This window comes from Arachis hypogaea, chromosome 9 (genome assembly GCF_003086295.3).
Source record: "Arachis hypogaea cultivar Tifrunner chromosome 9, arahy.Tifrunner.gnm2.J5K5, whole genome shotgun sequence".
In the NCBI taxonomy this organism is placed as follows: Eukaryota; Viridiplantae; Streptophyta; class Magnoliopsida; order Fabales; family Fabaceae; genus Arachis; species Arachis hypogaea.
This window is the reverse complement of record NC_092044.1, coordinates 75989392-75996801: the sequence shown is the minus strand read 5'-3', so window position 1 is coordinate 75996801 and position 7410 is coordinate 75989392. Positions and strand designations below refer to the sequence as shown.

The 7410-nt window shown below is 37.5% G+C and overlaps 1 non-coding gene across 1 annotated transcript; it reads left to right on the top strand.

Moving 5' to 3' along the window:
- The first annotated feature begins 1534 nt into the window (after nucleotides 1-1534).
- On the top strand, nucleotides 1535-1642 carry LOC112713794 (small nucleolar RNA R71). The gene has a single exon (XR_003158755.1). It is a non-coding gene; the product is annotated as a small nucleolar RNA R71 (small nucleolar RNA).
- The last annotated feature ends 5768 nt before the right edge of the window (nucleotides 1643-7410 follow it).

Here is a 7410-nt window from a genome sequence, read left to right as displayed (position 1 = left end):
TGCTTATTCTCCATGTGTACAGAAGGAGGTCCTTGAGCCTTAAACACAAGGTAGTCCTCATTCACTTGAAGGACCAACTCTCCTCTGTTAACATCAATCATATCTTTTGTTGTGGCTAGGAAGGGTCTGCCAAGGATGATGGATTTATCCTTATTCTTCCCAGTGTCTAGGATTATGAAGTCAGCAGGGATGTAAAGGCCTTCAACTTTCACTAAGACATCCTCTACAAGTCTATAAGCCTGTTTCCTTGAATTGTCTGTCATCTCCAGTGAGATTCTTGCAGTTTGTACCTGAAAGATCCCTAGTTTCTCCATTACAGAGAGTGGCATGAGGTTTACACTTGACCCCAGGTCACACAAAGCCTTTTCAAAGGTCATGGTGCCAATGGTGCAAGTTATTAAGAATCTTCTGGGATCCGGTTTCTTTTGAGGTATCTTTAGCTGAGCCAAGGCATTTAGTTCTTTAATGAGCATGGAGGTTCATCCTTCCAAGTCTCATTACCAAATAACTTGTCTTTCAACTTCATGATTGCTCCAAGGTACTTAGCAACTTGCTCTTCAGTAATGTCTTCATCCTCTTCAGAGGAAGAATACTCATCAGAGCTCATGAATGGCAGAAGTAGGTTCAATGGAATCTCTATGGTCTCTGTATGAGCCTCAGATTCCCTTGGTTCCTCAAAGGGGAACTCCTTTTCATTCAGAGGACATCCCATGAGGTTTTTCTCATTTGGAATCACGTCCTCCTCACTCTCTTCAGGCTCGGCCATGTTGGTCATGGTTATGGCCTTGCACTCTCTCTTGGGATTTTCTTCTGTATTTCTTGGGAGAATGCTAGGAGGAGTTTTAGTAACTCTCTTACTCAGCTGACCCACTTGTGCCTCCAAATTTCTAATGGAGGATCTTGTTTCATTCATGAAACTTAGTGTGGTCTTAGATAGATCAGAGACTATGGTTGCTAAGCTAGAGCGATTCTGCTTAGAATTCTCTGTCTATTGCTGAAACGATGATGGGAAAGGTTTGCTATTGCCAAACCTATTTCTCCAACCATTATTATTATTTAAGCCTTGTTGAGGCTTCCATTGATCCTTCCATGAGAAATTTGGGTGATTCCTCCATGAAGAATTGTAGGTGTTTCCATAGGGTTCTCCCATGTAATTCACCTCTTCCATTGCAGGATTCTCAGGGTCATAAGCTTCTCCTTCAGAGGAGGCTTCCTTAGCACTGCCAGATGCAGCTTGCAATCCAGTCAGATTCTGAGAAATTATATTGACTTGCTGAGTCAATAATTTGTTCTGAGCCAATATGGCATTCAAAGTATCAATCTCAAGAACTCCTTTCTTCTGAGTTGTCCCATTTTTCACAGAATTTCTTTCAGAAGTGCATATGAACTGGTTATTTGCAACCATTTCAATGAGTTCCTGAGCTTCTGCAGGTGTTTTCTTCAGATGAATAGATCCACCTGCAGAATGGTCTAATAACATCTTGGATAACTCAGACAGATCATCATAAAAGATACCTATGATGCTCTATTATGAAAGCATGTCAGAAGGACACCTTCTGATCAATTGCTTGTATCTTTCCCAAGCTTCATAGAGGGATTCACCTTCCTTCTGTTTAAAGGTTTGAACTTCCACTCTAAGCTTACTCATCTTTTGAGGTGGAAAGAATTTAGCTAAGAAGGTATTGACCAGCTTTTTCCAAAGAGTTTAGGCTGTCTCTAGGTTGTGAGTTTAACCATATACTAGCTCTGTCTCTTACAGCAAAAGGGAAAAGCATGAGTCTGTAGACCTCAGGATCAACTCCATTGGTCTTAACAGTGTCACAGATTTGCAAAAATTCAGCCAAGAACTGATGAGGATCTTCCAATGGAAGTCCATGAAACTTGTAATTCTATTGCATCAGAGAAACTAATTGAGGCTTAAGCTCAATGTTGTTTGCTCCAATGGCAGGAATAGAGATGCTTCTCCCATAGAAGTCAGGAGTTGGTGCAGTAAAGTCACCAAGCACCTTCCTTGCATTGTTGGCATTGTTGTTATTTTCAGCTGCCATGTCTTCTTCTTTTTCGAAAATTTCTGTCAGGTCCTCTCCAGAGAGTTGTGCTTTAGCTTCTCTTAGCTTCCTCTTTAGAGTCCTTTCAGGTTCAGGATCAGCTTTAACAAGAATGCCTTTATCTTTGTTCCTACTCATATGAAAGAGAAGAAAACAGAAAAGTATAGAATCTTCTATGTCACAGTATAGAGATTCCTTGATGTGTCAGAGGAAAAGAAGAATAGAAGGATGAGGTAGAGAATTTGAACTTATTAAGAGGGACAAAGTCCGAATTGCTAATAGAGGAGAAGTGTTAGTCTTTAAATAGAAAGAGATAAGAGAGGGAGTTTTCGAAAATTAAAAAGATTTTTGAAAAAGTAGTTAGTGATTTTCGAAAAAGATAAGGGATAGTGATTACTTGAAAAAGATTTGAAAATAATTTTAAAAAGATAAGAAGTTAGAAAAAGAAAGTTTGAAATCAAATTAAAAGAGATATGATTGAAAAAATTTGATTTTAAAAAGATATGATTGAAAAGATATGGTTGAAAAAGATTTGATTTAAAAAGATATATTTGCAAAGATATGATTGAAAAGCAAATTTTTAAAAAGATTTGATTTTTAAAATTGATGACTTTACTAACAAGAAATTAAAAGATATGATTCTAAAATTCAAATATTGAACCTTTCTTAACAAGAAAGTAACAAACTTTAAATTTTTGAATCATAACATTAATTGTTAGCAAGGATTTTTGAAAATTTTAAAAGAAAAATGAAAAAGATTTGATTTTGAAAAAGATATGATTGATAAGAGAGGATATGAAAAAGATAAGATTTTGAAAAATTAATTTTAAAACTTGAAAAATTGAAAAAGATATGATTTGAAAACAAAATTTCCTCCTTGGTGCTATCCTGGCGTTAAACGCCCAGAATGGTATCCATTCTGGCGTTTAATGCCCACTTTTCTACCTTTTTGGGTGTTAAACGCCTAGCCAGGTACCCTTGCTGGCGTTTAAACGACAGAATTCCTTCTTTACTGGGCGTTTTGAACGCCTAGCTTTTTCTCTGTGATTCCTTTGCTGTATGTTCTGAATCTTCAATTCTCTGTCTTATTGACTTGAAAATTTTTTTTTGAATTTTTAATGATGAGAGAGAAAAACAACAAAATAAAACTAATCATGAAAAATTAAGATCAAATAAACAATGCATACAAGAACACTTTGAATGTCAAGATGAAAATAAAGAACATATTTTTTTGAAAATTTTTAAGAAAAGAAAAAAAAGACATGCAAGACACCAAACTTAGAAATTTTCATACTAGAGACACTAACAATTTGAAAATGCACACGAGAAACAACCAAAGACAAAAAACAAGAGAATTTAAAGATCAGACAAAGAAAATCATCAAGAACAACTTAAAAATTGACACTATGCATATATTTTGAAAAATGCAAGAAAAATAAAAACATGCAATTGACACCAAACTTAAAAATTGACACTAGACTCAAACAAGAAACACAAAATAATTTTGATTTTTTTATTTTATGAATTTTTTGTATTTTTTCGAAAATTATTTTGAAAAAGAAAATAAGAAACTAAAAATTTTTTAATAAGACTTCTAGGAATCATGCAATGTTAGTCTAAAGCTTCAGTCTAAAAATATTAGACATGGCTAACCAAGCTTCAGCAGGACATTACATACAACAGCCAAATTGATGGGAATCAGCTAGCTCCTGTGATGATAAAAATATCATCTGAAACTCTAGAATTCATTCTTAAAAATTCTGAAGAACAAAATAAAAAGAAAAAATACCTACTCTAAGCAACAAGATGAACCGTCAGTTGTCCAAACTCAAACAATCCCCGGCAATGGCGACAAAAACTTGGTACACAAAATCGTGATACACAACATCATACAACTGACCAGCAAGTGCACTGGGTCGTCCAAGTAATACCTTACGTGAGTAAGGGTCGATCCCACGGAGATTGTCGGCTTGAAGCAAGCTATGGTCACCTTGTAAATCTCAGTCAGGCGGATTCAAATGGTTATGGGGTTTTGATAACTAAAAGAATGAAATAGAACATAAAATAGGATAGAAATACTTATGCAATTCATTGGTGGGAATTTCAGATAAGCGTATGAAGATGCTTTGTTCCCTCTGAGCCTCAATGTTCCTCTCGCTTTCATCCAATCATTCATACTCTTTTCCATGGTAAACTGTATGTAGGTGGATCACCGTTGTAAATGGCTACCAACCATACTCTCAGTGAAAATGGTCTTCTACGGTTTCTCGCATGGCTAATCATCTGTCGGTTCTTGATCATGTCGGAATAAGATCCATTGATCCTTTTGCACACTGTCACTGTGCCCAGCACTTGCGAGTTTGAAGCTCGTCACAGTCATCCCATCCCAGATCCTACTCGGAATACCACAGACAAGGTTTAGACTTTCCAGACCTCAAGAATGCTGCCCATGTGATTCTAGCTTATACCACGAAGACTTTGATTGCATGGAATGGAAGCTCTGTTGTCAGGAGAGGCAACCATGCGTCGTGAACCAGGAGGCCAAGTGATACACACTCAAGCTCTCGCAGATAAAACGGAGGTGGTTGTCAGGAATGCGTTCATAAGGAAGGATAATGATGAGTGTCACGGATCATCACATCCACCAGGTTAAAGTTCAAGTGAATATCTTAGAACTAGAATAAGCTTGAATTGAATAGAAAACAGTAGTAATTGCATTGATTCATAAGGAACAGCGGAGCTCCACACCTTAATCTATGGTGTGTAGAAACTCCACCATTGAAAATACATAAGAACAAGGTCTAGGCATGCCTCCCAAATAACATGAAACAATAGAAAGGGTTCAAAGACCTGATCCCAAGATCAAATATGATCAAAAGAATGAGAATATAATAATAGTAAAAGGTCCTATTTATAGAGAACTAGTAACCTAGGGTTTACAGAAATAAGTAAATGGTGCAGAAATCCACTTCCGGGGCCCACTTGGTGTGTGCTTGGGCTGAGCATTGAAGCTTTCATGTGCATAGGCTTCTCTTGGAGTTAAACGCCAGCTCTGGTGCCATTTTGGGCATTTAACTCCAGTTTTTATGCCAGTTTGGGTGTTTTACGCCAGAATTTTTATGCTGAGTTGGAACGCCAGTTTGGGCCATCAAAGCTCAGGCAAAGTATGGACTATTATAAGTTGCTGAAAAGCCCAAGATGTCTACGTTCTAACACAATTGAGAGCCCACCAATTGGGCTTCTGTAGCTCCAGATAATCCACTTCGAGTGCAGGGAGGTTAGAATCCAACAGCATCTGCAGTCCTTTTTCAGCCTCTGAATCAGATTTTTGCTCAGGTCCCTCAATTTCAGCCAGAAAATACCTGAAATCATAGAAAAATTCACAAACTCATAATAAAGTCCAGAAATATGATTTTTGCATAAAAACTAATAATTATATACTAAAAACTAACTAAATTATACTAAAAACTACCTAAAAACAATGCCAAAAAGCGTATAAATTATCCGCTCATCAGAAATCCAGACGTTCAGACAACAAGACAGACAATCTCCTTATGAAGCTTGGGAGAGGTACAAGAAGATGATGAGGAAGTGTCGTTCGGAAATGTTTTCTGACTGGGTACAACTCTAGATTTTCGATGATGGGATTAACCCTACTTCAAGGATCACATTGGATAACTCAGAGGATCTTTACATATGAAGAAGATCACTGATGAAACTTTGGAGTTAATAGCGATGGTAGCTAATGGTGCACGAAATTGCAATTCGCACAACTGACCAACAAGTGCACTGGGTCGTCCAAGTAATACCTTACGTGAGTAAGGGTCAAATCCCACGGAGATTGTTGGCTTGAAGCAGGCTATGGTTATCGTGTAATTCTTAGTCAGGATATCAATTATAATTATCAGTTTGAATTACGAAAAATAAAAGAGCACAAAATAAATAATCGTACGCGATTATGGAGAATATGTTGGAGTTTTGGAGATGTTGTGTCCTCTGAATTCCTGCAACATAATACTTTCTAACATGCAAAAGTGCAAAGTTCCTTCCATGGCAAGCTGTATGTAGGGTGTCACCGTTGTCAATGGCTACTTCCCATCCTCTCAGTGAAAATGGTCCAAATGCTCTGTCACAGCACGGCTAATCATCTGTTGGTTCTCGATCATGTCGGAATAGAGTCCATTGATTCTTTTGCGTTTGTCATCACGCCCAACAATCGCGAGTTTGAAGCTTCTCACAGTCATTCAATCCTTGAATCCTACTTGGAATACCACAGATAAGGTTTAGACTTTCCGGATTCTCATGAATGCCGCCATCAATTCTAGCTTATACCACGAAGATTCTGATTAAGAAATCTAAGAGATACTCATTCAATCTGATGTAGAACGGAGGTGGTTGTCAGGCACACGTTCATAGATTGAGGAGGGTGATGAGTGTCACGGATCATCACCTTCTTCATAGTGAAGCACGAATGAACATCTTAGATAGGAACCTAGCGTGTTTGAATGGAAAACAGAAATAATTGCATTAATTCATCGAGACGCTACAGAGCTCCTCACCCCCAACAATAGGGTTTAGAGACTCATGCTGCCAAAAGATACAAATTTCAGATCTAAAAATGTCATGAGATCCAAAATAATTCTCTAAAAGTTGTTTAAATACTAAACTAGTAACCTAGGTTTACAGAAAATGAGTAAACTAAGATGGATAGTGCAGAAATCCACTTTTGGGGCCCACTTGGTGTGTGCTGGGGCTGAGACTTAAGCTTCTCACGTGCTTGGACTGTTTCTGGAGTTGAACGCCAAGTTGTAACATGTTTTTGGCATTCAACTCTGGTTCGTGACGTGTTTTTGGCGCTGAACGCCAGATTGCATCATGGAACTGGCATTGAACGCCAGTTTACATCATCTATCTTCACAAAAAGTATAGACTATTATACATTGATGGAAATCCCTGGATATCTAATTTCCAACCCAATTGAGAGAGCGCCAATTTGACTCTTGTAGCTCCAAAAAATCCATTTCGAGTGCAGGGGGGTCAGAGTCCAACAGCATCAGTAGTCCTTTTTCAGCCTAAATCAGATTTGTGCTCAGCTCCCTCAATTTCAGCCAGAAAATATTTGAAATCACAGAAAAATACACAAACTCATAGTAAAGTCCAGAAATATGATTTTTGCTTGAAAACTAATAAAATTCTATAAAAAAAATTAAAACATGCTAAAATCTACATGAAATTACCCCCAAAAAGCGTATAAAATATCCGCTCATTAGCTAACAATCAGTATCTATACTCTTCTAAGCAAAACCATGAGGAAGTGAGTGATGGAGTTGGATGCATTAGACACTCTTCCGGCACAAAATAA